The sequence below is a fragment of the Penaeus vannamei genome, chromosome 43, assembly GCF_042767895.1.
Source record: "Penaeus vannamei isolate JL-2024 chromosome 43, ASM4276789v1, whole genome shotgun sequence".
In the NCBI taxonomy this organism is placed as follows: Eukaryota; Metazoa; Arthropoda; class Malacostraca; order Decapoda; family Penaeidae; genus Penaeus; species Penaeus vannamei.
This window is the reverse complement of record NC_091591.1, coordinates 6,820,194-6,832,444: the sequence shown is the minus strand read 5'-3', so window position 1 is coordinate 6,832,444 and position 12,251 is coordinate 6,820,194. Positions and strand designations below refer to the sequence as shown.

Sequence of the window (12,251 nt, the reverse complement as noted above, 5' to 3'; positions counted from 1 at the left end):
AAAAGTTTCATAGTGGCTAGTGGAATAAACGTTTTATAAAGTGGCTTGTGGAACAAATGCTTTCTAGAATGGCTAGTGGAACATACGATTTATAGTGGCTAGTGGAATAAACGTTTTATAGAGTGGCTAGTAGAACAAACGTTTTATAGCCTGGCCAGATTTTAAAGCGCGGCTAGTGGAACAAACGTTAAATAGAGTTTATTTGCGGAACAAAGGTTTTATAGAGTGACTAGTGGAACAAAATTTCATACAGTGACTTGTGGAACAAGCGCTTTCTAGAATGGTAAGTGGAACAAACGCTTTAAAGTGGCTAGTGGAACAAACGTTTTATAATGGTTAGTGAAACAAAGGTTTTTATAGAGTGGCTAGTGGAACAAACGTTTTAAAGAGATGCTAGTGGAACAAAGGTTTTTATAGAGTGGCTAGTGGAACAAAGGTTTTATAGAGTGGCTAGTGGAACAAACGTTTTGTAGAGTGGCTAGTGGAACAAACGTTTTAGAAAAAAGAATGGTTAGTGGATCAAATGCCTTATAGAGCGGCTTGTGGAACAAACGTTTAATAATGTGGCTAATGGAACAAACGTCTTATAAAGTAGCTAGTGGAATAAATGTTTATAAAGTGGCTAGTGGAACAAACGCTTTATAAAGTGGCTAATGGAACAAACGTTTTATGGAATGGCTAGTGGAAAAAAAACCTTGGACAGAGTGGCTAGTGGAACAAACGTTTCAGAAAAGGGGCTAGTAGAAAAAACGTTTTATACACTGGCTAGTGGAACAAACGTCTTATACAGTGCTTAGTGTAACAAACGTTTTATAAAGTGGCTAGTGCAACAAACGTTTTAAAAAGTGGGTAGTGGAACAAACGTTTTATAAAGTAGCTAGTGGAACAAACGTTTTATAAAGTAGCTAGTGGAACAAACGCTTTTTAAAGTGGCTAATGGAACAAACATTTTATAGAATGGGTAGTGGTACAAACCTTGTACAGAGTGGCTAGTGGAAGAAACGTTTAAGAAAAGTGGCTAGTAGAACAAACGTTTTATACAGTGGCTAGTGGAACAAACGTCTTATAGAGATTTGTCTAGTGGAACAAACGTTTTATAAAGGTGTTAGCGGAACAAAGTTTTATAAAGTGGTTAGTGGAACAAACGATTTAAAAAGTGGATAGTGGAGCAAACGTTTTATTAAGTGGTTAGTGGAACAAACGTTTTATGAAGTGGCTAGTGGAACAAACGTTTTATACAGTGGCTAATGGAACAAACGTTTTATATAGTGGCTAGTGGAACAAACGTTTTATACAGTGGCTTGTGGAACAAACGTTTTATACAGTGGCTAGTGGAACAAGCGTTTTATGCAGTGGCTAGTGGAACAAACGTTTTATACAGGGGCTAGTAGAACAAACGTCTTATAGAATGGCTATTGGAACAAACGTTTTATACTGTGGCTAGTGGAACCAACGTATTATAGAGTGGCTAGTGCAACACACTTTTTATACAGTGGCTAGTGGAACAAACGTTTTATACAGTGGCTAGTGAAACAAACGTTTTATACAGTGGCTAGTGGAACAAACGTTTTATAAAGTGGGTAGTGGAACAAACGTCGTATAGAGTGGCTAGTGGAACAAACGTTTTATAAATTGGATAGTGGAACAAACATCTTATAGAGTGGCTAGTGGAACAAACTATTTATAAAGTGGCTAGTGGAACAAATGTTTTAAAGTGGCTAGTGGAACAAAAGTTTTATAAAGTGGCTAGTGGAACAAACGTCTTATAAGTGTCTAGTGGAACAAAAGTTTTATAAAGTGGCTAGTGGAACAAACGTTTTATAAAGTGGTTAGTGGAACAAACGTTTTATGAAGTGGCTAGTGGAACAAACTTTTAAAAGTGGGTAGTGGAACAAACGCTTTATAGAGTGGCTAGTGGAAAAAACGTCTTATAGAGTGGCTAGTGGAACAAACGTTTTATACTGAACTATAGGCTAACAACGTGGACGAAAAACCTTAAAATAACTCGCCGAGTAATTATTGAATAATTACCGAAGTGACATAGAATTAATAGAAAAAACGATATATAATGGACGTCTTTAATAAACGACCTTTTGAATAACAAACGACCTTTAAGATAAAAAAAAAAAAAACTACCTTTAGAATAAACGATCTTTAGAAAACAAACGACCTTTTGAATAACATTTAGACCATTGGAATAACAAACGACCTTTAAAAAAGAAACGACCTCTTGAATAACAAACGACCTTTGGAATAACAAACGACCTTTCGAATAACAAACGACCTTTTGAATAACAAACGACCTTTGGAATAACAAACGACCTTTCGAATAACAAACGACCTTTGGAATAACAAACGACCTTTCGAATAACAAACGACCTTTTGAATAACAAACGACCTTTGGAATAACAAACGACCTTTCGAATAACAAACGACCTTTTGAATAACAAACGACCTTTGGAATAACAAACGACCTTTAAAAAAGAAACGACCTCTTGAATAACAAACGACCTTTGGAATAACAAACGACCTTTGGAATAACAAACGACCTTTGGAATAACAAACGACCTTTCGAATAACAAACGACCTTTCGAATAACAAACGACCTTTCGAATAACAAACGACCTTTCGAATAACAAACGACCTTTCGAATAACAAACGACCTTTCGAATAACAAACGACCTTTCGAATAACAAACGACCTTTCGAATAACAAACGACCTTTCGAATAACAAACGACCTTTTGAATAACAAACGACCTTTGGAATAACAAACGACCTTTGGAATAACAAACGACCTTTGGAATAACAAACGACCTTTGGAATAACAAACGACCTTTCGAATAACAAACGACCTTTCGAATAACAAACGACCTTTGGAATAACAAACGACCTTTGGAATAACAAACGACCTTTGGAATAACAAACGACCTTTGGAATAACAAACGACCTTTCGAATAACAAACGACCTTTCGAATAACAAACGACCTTTTGAATAACAAACGACCTTTGGAATAACAAACGACCTTTAAAAAAGAAACGACCTCTTGAATAACAAACGACCTTTGGAATAACAAACGACCTTTGGAATAACAAACGACCTTTGGAATAACAAACGACCTTTGGAATAACAAACGACCTTTGGAATAACAAACGACCTTTGGAATAACAAACGACCTTTTGAATGACAAACCGACCCATATAAAGACCAATGGAAGAAACGACCAAGAGAACGGTATTAACCTTAAGATAAGAAAAAATATTTCTTTAGACATTCTTTAAAGTCCTATATATCCCATAGACGGAAGTGAAGTGAAAACCAATTTTCTAGTGAGGGAAGATAATCATAGACGAATGTGAAGTGAAAACCTATTTTCCAATGAGGGAAGATGATTATAGACGAAAGTGAAGTGAAAACCTATTTTCCAAATGAGGGAAGATGATCAGAGACGAAAGTGAAGTGAAAACCTATTTTCTAGTGAGGGACGATGATAGAGACGAAGTGAAGTGAAAACCTATTTTACAATGAGGGAAGATGATCATAGACGAAAGTGAAGTGAAAGCCTATTTTCCAATGAGGGAAGATGATCAGAGACGAAGTAAAGTGAAAGCCTATTTTCCAATGAGGGAAGATGATCATAGACGAAGTGAAGTGAAAACCTATTTTCTAGTGAGGGAAGATGATCAGAGACGAAAGTGAAATGAAAACCTATTTTCCAATGAGGGAAGATGATCATAGACGAAAGTGAAGTGAAAACCTATTTTCCAATGAGGGAAGATGATCAGAGACGAAAGTGAAGGGAAAACCTATTTTCCAATGAGTGAAGATGATCAGAGACGAAGTGAAGTGAAAACCTATTTTCCAATGAGGGAAGATGATCAGAGACGAAGTGAAGTGAACACCTATTTTCCAATAAGGGAAGATGATCAGAGACGAAAGTGAAGTGAAAACCTATTTTCCAATGAGGGAAGATGATCAGAGACGAAGTGAAGTGAAAACCTATTTTCCAATGAGTGAAGATGATCAGAGACGAAGTGAAGTGAAAACCTATTTTCCAATGAGGGAAGATGATCAGAGACGAAAGTGAAGTGAAAACCTATTTTCCAATGAGGGAAGATGATCAGAGACGAAGTGAAGTGAAAACCTATTTTCCAATGAGGGAAGATGATCAGAGACGAAGTGAAGTGAAAACCTATTTTCTAGTGAGGGAAGATGATCAGAGACGAAAGTGAAATGAAAACCTATTTTCCAATGAGGGAAGATGATCAGAGACGAAGTGAAGTGAAAACCTATTTTCCAATGAGTGAAGATGATCAGAGACGAAGTGAAGTGAAAACCTATTTTCCAATGAGGGAAGATGATCAGAGACGAAGTGAAGTGAACACCTATTTTCCAATAAGGGAAGATGATCAGAGACGAAAGTGAAGTGAAAACCTATTTTCCAATGAGGGAAGATGATCAGAGACGAAAGTGAAGTGAAAACCTATTTTCCAATGAGGGAAGATGATCAGAGACGAAAGTGAAGGGAAAACCTATTTTCCAATGAGTGAAGATGATCAGAGACGAAGTGAAGTGAAAACCTATTTTCCAATGAGGGAAGATGATCAGAGACGAAGTGAAGTGAACACCTATTTTCCAATAAGGGAAGATGATCAGAGACGAAAGTGAAGTGAAAACCTATTTTCCAATGAGGGAAGATGATCAGAGACGAAGTGAAGTGAAAACCTATTTTCCAATGAGTGAAGATGATCAGAGACGAAGTGAAGTGAAAACCTATTTTCCAATGAGGGAAGATGATCAGAGACGAAGTGAAGTGAAAACCTATTTTCCAATGAGGGAAGATGATCAGAGACGAAGTGAAGTGAAAACCTATTTTCCAATGAGGGAAGATGATCAGAGACGAAAGTGAAATGAAAACCTATTTTCCAATGAGGGAAGATGATCAGAGACGAAGTGAAGTGAAAACCTATTTTCCAATGAGTGAAGATGATCAGAGACGAAGTGAAGTGAAAACCTATTTTCCAATGAGGGAAGATGATCAGAGACGAAGTGAAGTGAACACCTATTTTCCAATAAGGGAAGATGATCAGAGACGAAAGTGAAGTGAAAACCTATTTTCCAATGAGGGAAGATGATCAGAGACGAAAGTGAAGTGAAAACCTATTTTCCAATGAGGGAAGATGATCAGAGACGAAAGTGAAGGGAAAACCTATTTTCCAATGAGTGAAGATGATCAGAGACGAAGTAAAGTGAAAACCTATTTTCCAATGAGGGAAGATGATCAGAGACGAAGTGAAGTGAACACCTATTTTCCAATAAGGGAAGATGATCAGAGACGAAAGTGAAGTGAAAACCTATTTTCCAATGAGGGAAGATGATCAGAGACGAAGTGAAGTGAAAACCTATTTTCCAATGAGGGAAGATGATCAGAGACGAAGTGAAGTGAAAACCTATTTTCCAATAAGGGAAGATGATCAGAGACGAAAGTGAACTGAAAACCTATTTTCCAATGAGTGAAGATGATCAGAGACGAAGTGAAGTGAAAACCTATTTTCCAATGAGGGAAGATGATCAGAAACGAAGTGAAGTGAAAACCTATTTTCCAATGAGGGAAGATGATCAGAGACGAAGTGAAGTGAACACCTATTTTCCAATGAGGGAAGATGATCAGAGACGAAAGTGAAGTGAAAACCTATTTTCCAATGAGGGAAGATGATCAGAGACGAAGTGAAGTGAACACCTATTTTCCAATAAGGGAAGATGATCAGAGACGAAAGTGAAGTGAAAACCTATTTTCCAATGAGGGATGATGATTATAGACGAAAGTGAAGTGAAAGCCTATTTTCCAATGAGGGAAGATGATCAGAGACGAAGTGAAGTGAAAACCTATTTTCTAGTGAGGGAAGATGATCAGAGACGAAGTGAAGTGAAAACCTATTTTCTAGTGAGGGAAGATGATCAGAAACGAAGTGAAGTGAAAACCTATTTTCTAGTGAGGGAAGATGATTATAGACGAAAGTGAAGTGAAAGCCTATTTTCCAGTGAGGGAAGATCAGAGACGAAGTGAAGTGAAGACCTATTTTCCAATGAGGGAAGATGATCAGAGACGAAAGTGAAGTGAAAGTCTATTTTCCAATGAGGGAAGATGATTATAGACGAAAGTGAAGTGAAAACCTATTTTCCAATGAGGGAAGATGATCATAGACGAAAGTGAAGTGAACACCTATTTTCCAATGAGGGAAGATGATCAGAGACGAAAGTGAAGTGAAAGTCTATTTTCCAATGAGGGATGATGATTATAGACGAAAGTGAAGTGAAAGCCTATTTTCCAATGAGGGAAGATGATCAGAGACGAAGTGAAGTGAAAACCTATTTTCTAGTGAGGGAAGATGATCAGAAACGAAGTGAAGTGAAAACCTATTTTCTAGTGAGGGAAGATGATTATAGACGAAAGAGAAGTGAAAGCCTATTTTCCAGTGAGGGAAGATCAGAGACGAAGTGAAGTGAAGACCTATTTTCCAATGAGGGAAGATGATCAGAGACGAAAGTGAAGTGAAAGTCTATTTTCCAATGAGGGAAGATGATTATAGACGAAAGTGAAGTGAAAACCTATTTTCCAATGAGGGAAGATGATCATAGACGAAAGTGAAGTGAACACCTATTTTCCAATGAGGGAAGATGATCAGAGACGAAAGTGAAGTGAAAGTCTATTTTCCAATGAGGGAAGATGATTATAGACGAAAGTGAAGTGAAAACCTATTTTCCAATGAGGGAAGATGATCATAGACGAAGTGAACTGAAAACCTATTTTCCAATGAGGGAAGATGATCAGAGACGAAAGTGAAGTGAAAACCTATTTTCCAATGAGGGAAGATGATCATAGACGAAGTGAACTGAAAACCTATTTTCCAATGAGGGATGATGATCAGAGACGAAAGTGAAGTGAAAACCTATTTTCCAATGAGGGAAGATGATCATAGACGAAGTGAACTGAAAACCTATTTTCCAATGAGGGATGATGATCAGAGACGAAAGTGAAGTGAAAGTCTATTTTCCAATGAGGGAAGATGATCAGAGACGAAAGTGAAGTGAAAACCTATTTTCCAATGAGGGAAGATGATCATAGACGAAGTGAACTGAAAACCTATTTTCCAATGAGGGAAGATGATCAGAGACGAAAGTGAAGTGAAAACCTATTTTCCAATGAGGGAAGATGATCATAGACGAAGTGAACTGAAAACCTATTTTCCAATGAGGGATGATGATCAGAGACGAAAGTGAAGTGAAAACCTATTTTCTAGTGAGGGAAGATGATCAGAGACGAAGTGAAGTGAAAGCCTATTTTCCAATGAGGGAAGATGATCAGAGACGAAGTGAAGTGAAAACCTATTTTCCAATGAGTGAAGATGATCAGAGACGAAGTGAAGTGAAAACCTATTTTCCAATGAGGGAAGATGATCAGAGACGAAGTGAAGTGAAAACCTATTTTCCAATGAGGGAAGATGATCAGAGACGAAAGTGAAGTGAAAACCTATTTTCCAATGAGGGAAGATGATCATAGACGAAGTGAACTGAAAACCTATTTTCCAATGAGGGATGATGATTATAGACGAAAGTGAAGTGAAAACCTATTTTCTAGTGAGGGAAGATGATCAGAGACGAAGTGAAGTGAAAGCCTATTTTCCAATGAGGGAAGATGATCATAGACGAAGTGAACTGAAAACCTATTTTCCAATGAGGGATGATGATTATAGACGAAAGTGAAGTGAAAGCCTATTTTCCAATGAGGGAAGATGATCAGAGACGAAGTGAAGTGAAAGCCTATTTTCCAATGAGGGAAGATGATCAGAGACGAAAGTGAAGTGAAAACCTATTTTCCAATGAGGGAAGATGATCATAGACGAAAGTGAAGTGAAAGCCTATTTTCCAATGAGGGAAGATGATCAGAGACGAAGTGAAGTGAAAACCTATTTTCCAATGAGGGATGATGATTATAGACGAAAGTGAAGTGAAAGCCTATTTTCCAATGAGGGAAGATGATCAGAGACGAAGTGAAGTGAAAGCCTATTTTCCAATGAGGGAAGATGATCAGAGACGAAGTAAAGTGAAAGCCTATTTTCCAATGAGGGAAGATGATCATAGACGAAGTGAACTGAAAACCTATTTTCCAATGAGGGATGATGATTATAGACGAAAGTGAAGTGAAAGCCTATTTTCCAATGAGGGAAGATGATCAGAGACGAAGTGAAGTGAAAGCCTATTTTCCAATGAGGGAAGATGATCAGAGACGAAGTGAAGTGAAAACCTATTTTCCAATGAGGGAAGATGATCAGAGACGAATGTGAAGTGAAAACCTATTTTCCAATGAGGGAAGATGATCAGAGACGAAAGTGAAGTGAAAACCTATTTTCCAATGAGGGAAGATGATCATAGACGAAGTGAACTGAAAACCTATTTTCCAATGAGGGATGATGATTATAGACGAAAGTGAAGTGAAAACCTATTTTCTAGTGAGGGAAGATGATCAGAGACGAAGTGAAGTGAAAACCTATTTTCCAATGAGGGATGATGATCAGAGACGAAAGTGAAGTGAAAGCCTATTTTCCAATGAGGGAAGATGATCAGAGACGAAGTGAAGTGAAAGCCTATTTTCCAATGAGAGAAGATGATCAGAGAAGAATAGTAACGTGATAATGATAAGAAATCAAGAGTTGTACACTCATGTGGAAGGAATTTGATTCCTCTTTAGAAAGTCCGAGGGAGAGAATGGGATTTTAACAAATTATAAGATTAAAGGGATTCCAAGTGTTATGTTTTACCGCAATTAATATATGAGCGGATATTTTAATACAAGGTTTGAAATATCAGAAATATTAATAATCCCCTGAAAAGAACACTGATTCTTAATCTTATTATAGTCATTACTATTATAATGTTAATGATTTTCATTTTTATTAATGCTATTTATCATTATTACCATCGTCATTGTTATCGTCATCTTTACCATCTTCATTTTAGTCATTATCATCCTCATTATTTTCATTATCTTCCTCATTATTTTCATTATTATTATCATTATTATTATTATCAATATTCTTATTACATTTATGCTGGCGCGATGACCCCTTTCAATGTTTTTCTTTTTCCTTCACCCCTCCCCCTCTCTTCGTGCTCTTGAACAAATAATGAGCGTTTTTTGAGTAAACAGAGAATCATGTATAGGTAATACCCAAAGAACTTGTATTTATTCATTCTTCGGACTGTAAGGTGACAATTATTTTATTCCTTGATTTACGGATCCGCCGTACATGTTTCTCCCGATTTTCGAAGATTAAAATAATTGAGAAATCGATTTTTTCCCGCTGTACCTAATCCTATACGATTTGATTCGGATGTAAACAAAATTGGTATTCCAGAGTTGGTGAAGATGGATGATACTATATAACTTCAGCCCTGGTATGGTTGATGTCATTAAATATGGTAGCTGGTAGTCTAAACAAAATAATCTAATAAGCTCAGTTTCAGTTTCAAATTCACCAGTATATCATGAATTTGAAACTGAACAATGGAAGCCATGGAGAACTATACAATGTGTGCACCATCTCCTACAATTTTGAGAGGTGGACCATTTTTTTGGAATTATATTTCTGTTTTGTGTCTATTCCTTTGAGAAGTTTATCATGTCATAGGATCTGCTGTTGTCTAAGTATAATACTGTACTAGTGTTTTATTAGTATACCTACTCTGTTTTTCTAGTCTGGTACCTTCCCCAGTCAACGATATCTGTTGTTGTGTCAAGCATAATATGTCACCTGCTGTTCTCTTTTTTTTTCTTTCTTTCTTTCTTTCTTTCTTTCTTTTTCTAGTCAGTTAAACCTATAAAAACTTCTACAATCGATGGTATCTGCCATTCATCTCAAGTATAATAATTTTGTCGCCGGTTCTGTCAAAGGTGATCGTTCCTGTTTGAGGGTATACGAACAATTCCGATTCCAGGGTTGATGTAGTTTTATCATAGGTATATAATAGAAAGCAATGAACTGCTGTTTAAAAAAAAAAACTGTGAAAATACCCAATTATTTTCTATTCTATTTTGCTACCGCATGTCAGAGGTTTTCAGAAATAAAATCTGTAAACCAAGGAATAAAATTATTGTGACCGAAATACCGAAATTGTACTCTTTCCTATGGAATTTTACCGCGCCATATTCAAGAATAGTTACGGAATACATTTTGCAGTACATAATAAGTAAAAAATAGACATAGAACATTTTTTTTGAGTAATGGAAAATTAGTAATGGAAAGGAGAGTCATTGACATAAAAAATATGCTTTGATGGATTTCTCTGATAGAAAATTAAGTAACTGGAAAAGGGAATCATTGACTGAAAATACCTTGAGAGATCTTTGATATGGGATTAGCTTACTGCAATTGCCTTTAGGGTCCTCTAGCATAATGTTGTTTTTTCTGGAAAATTCATCCTTTAAAAAAAATCTTTCAATCATGTAAAAAGAAAAAAAAAAAAGATCGAATTAAAGCTAAGCAATATGATGTTCATTACAGGTTAATCCTTAGATTCCTTTTGTACATCTGCCTCTTAAGATGTTTCTCAAATTATCATTATTTTTCATTTACTCCACATTTCTGGCTTTGTGATTATATACAAATGTGAAAAAAACTAACTTTTTTCTGGTATAACTCTTAGAGAGCAATAAGAAATTAATTCTCAGCATACCAGTCAGCATTCTGAAAGGTATTCTCAAAAAACGAAATTACGAAACATTTACAGAATTCTATCATTGTAAACACTGCTCCAAAAATGGCATCGGCATGCTAGATTTCCATAAAAGTGTTTCAGACATTTTAGAAATATATCTGTGGTTCCGAAAAATTAAAAATAGATCCAAGTGTTCTGTGTACATGAATAGACCTACGTAGATATGTGGAAACCAGGAAAGGGAGCTACACAGGAAGTCAGCTTTGCCCTTCCGGTATTTCATCCCCTTGCTCGCTTATAACTCGTTCAGGGTGCAAAGTTTGTAGGCCTTCCCATTATCCATTATTCATTATATATTTATTTATTCATTTGATTATTTTTCTTTTTTTTCATGTTCTGTTGTTGTTCTTGTGGTGTTATGTTACATTTTCTAGTGTTATATGTTTCAAGTGTATTATTTGACTATAGTTTGACTAATTACCCTCATTGATGTATTCATGATATCTCAGTATATATATCCTTTCATTATGATTATTTTATGGAATTTACCAGAACAAGAATGTAGTGCATATACATGCTTACTTGAAATATATAGTGGAAATGGTTTAGGATAGGCAATTTCAGTATAAACAAAGAACACTCATGACTGGAATTTCAGGCAGGCAGATACACTTCAAAAGGCCTATGCAAAATATACTCAAAAGTTTTTCCATAATATTTCTTCTAAAGAGTAGGAAATAAACCTCTTTATTTCATAAGAATAGTCTTTATTTAAGCAAAGAGACAATTCAACAGCACAAACACAGCGTGAGATGCGGATACAACGGCAAATCACAAATACATACTCTGCTATTCCTACACTAGAGGCTACTACAACGGCCAGGTCTCCGCAGTTTTATAAATAGCTAGTTTGTTGGGGGACAGAGTAAACGGGGGGATGCGAAGGGGGAGGGAGCAAAAGGCCGAAACTTCATTTATTTTTGTTCCGTTTCCCGTTTTCTATCTATGCGAACACGCCGATGGGCTTTCGAGTCTCCCCTCAAAAAAAAAAAACTACATCTTACCATAATTCTCAACAAATATACAAACAGACCGCTTATTCATCAAATGATAGAAAATGGGGAAAAAAGAAAACGTTGTTCTCTAGATATACCTGCACATTGTGGTGCGTTCTAGCAAAGTCTCGAGACCACAGAAGCGACCGGAAAGTGAGGTAGTGAACTCGGCTGGTGTATGAGGGAGCCATGTGGTCCCGGTTCAGTCTTCACCTACGAGCCTGACGGAGCACTTCAAGCATATCACACAGGGTTCAGTTTCTGAGTTGAGAAAAGGTACGTATTAAGGGATAAAGTGTTGCATATAGTGCTAAGATATCGTTCTCACAGTCATGATTTGAGTGTCTTAGTGGTGTTATAAATATTGTTAGTATTATGTATGTTACGTTATTATTGCCGGGGTTATGGTGAATTTATCGATTTTTTTCTTGTCAATGGGGAGGAAAAGTGAGTTGTAAATGTGGATTTAATAGAAAAAAGC

The 12,251-nt window shown here is 36.4% G+C and overlaps 1 protein-coding gene across 1 annotated transcript in view; it reads left to right on the top strand.

Moving 5' to 3' along the window:
* Positions 1 to 11,874: 11,874 nt before the first annotated feature.
* The window catches only part of LOC113805599 (SET domain-containing protein SmydA-8), a 15,429-nt gene continuing 15,052 nt past the window's right edge, over positions 11,875 to 12,251 (top strand). Inside the window, exon 1 of the mRNA XM_027356628.2 lies at positions 11,875 to 12,046. The gene's annotated coding sequence lies outside the window, so the exon portion shown is untranslated. The remainder of the gene's footprint in view (positions 12,047 to 12,251) is intronic.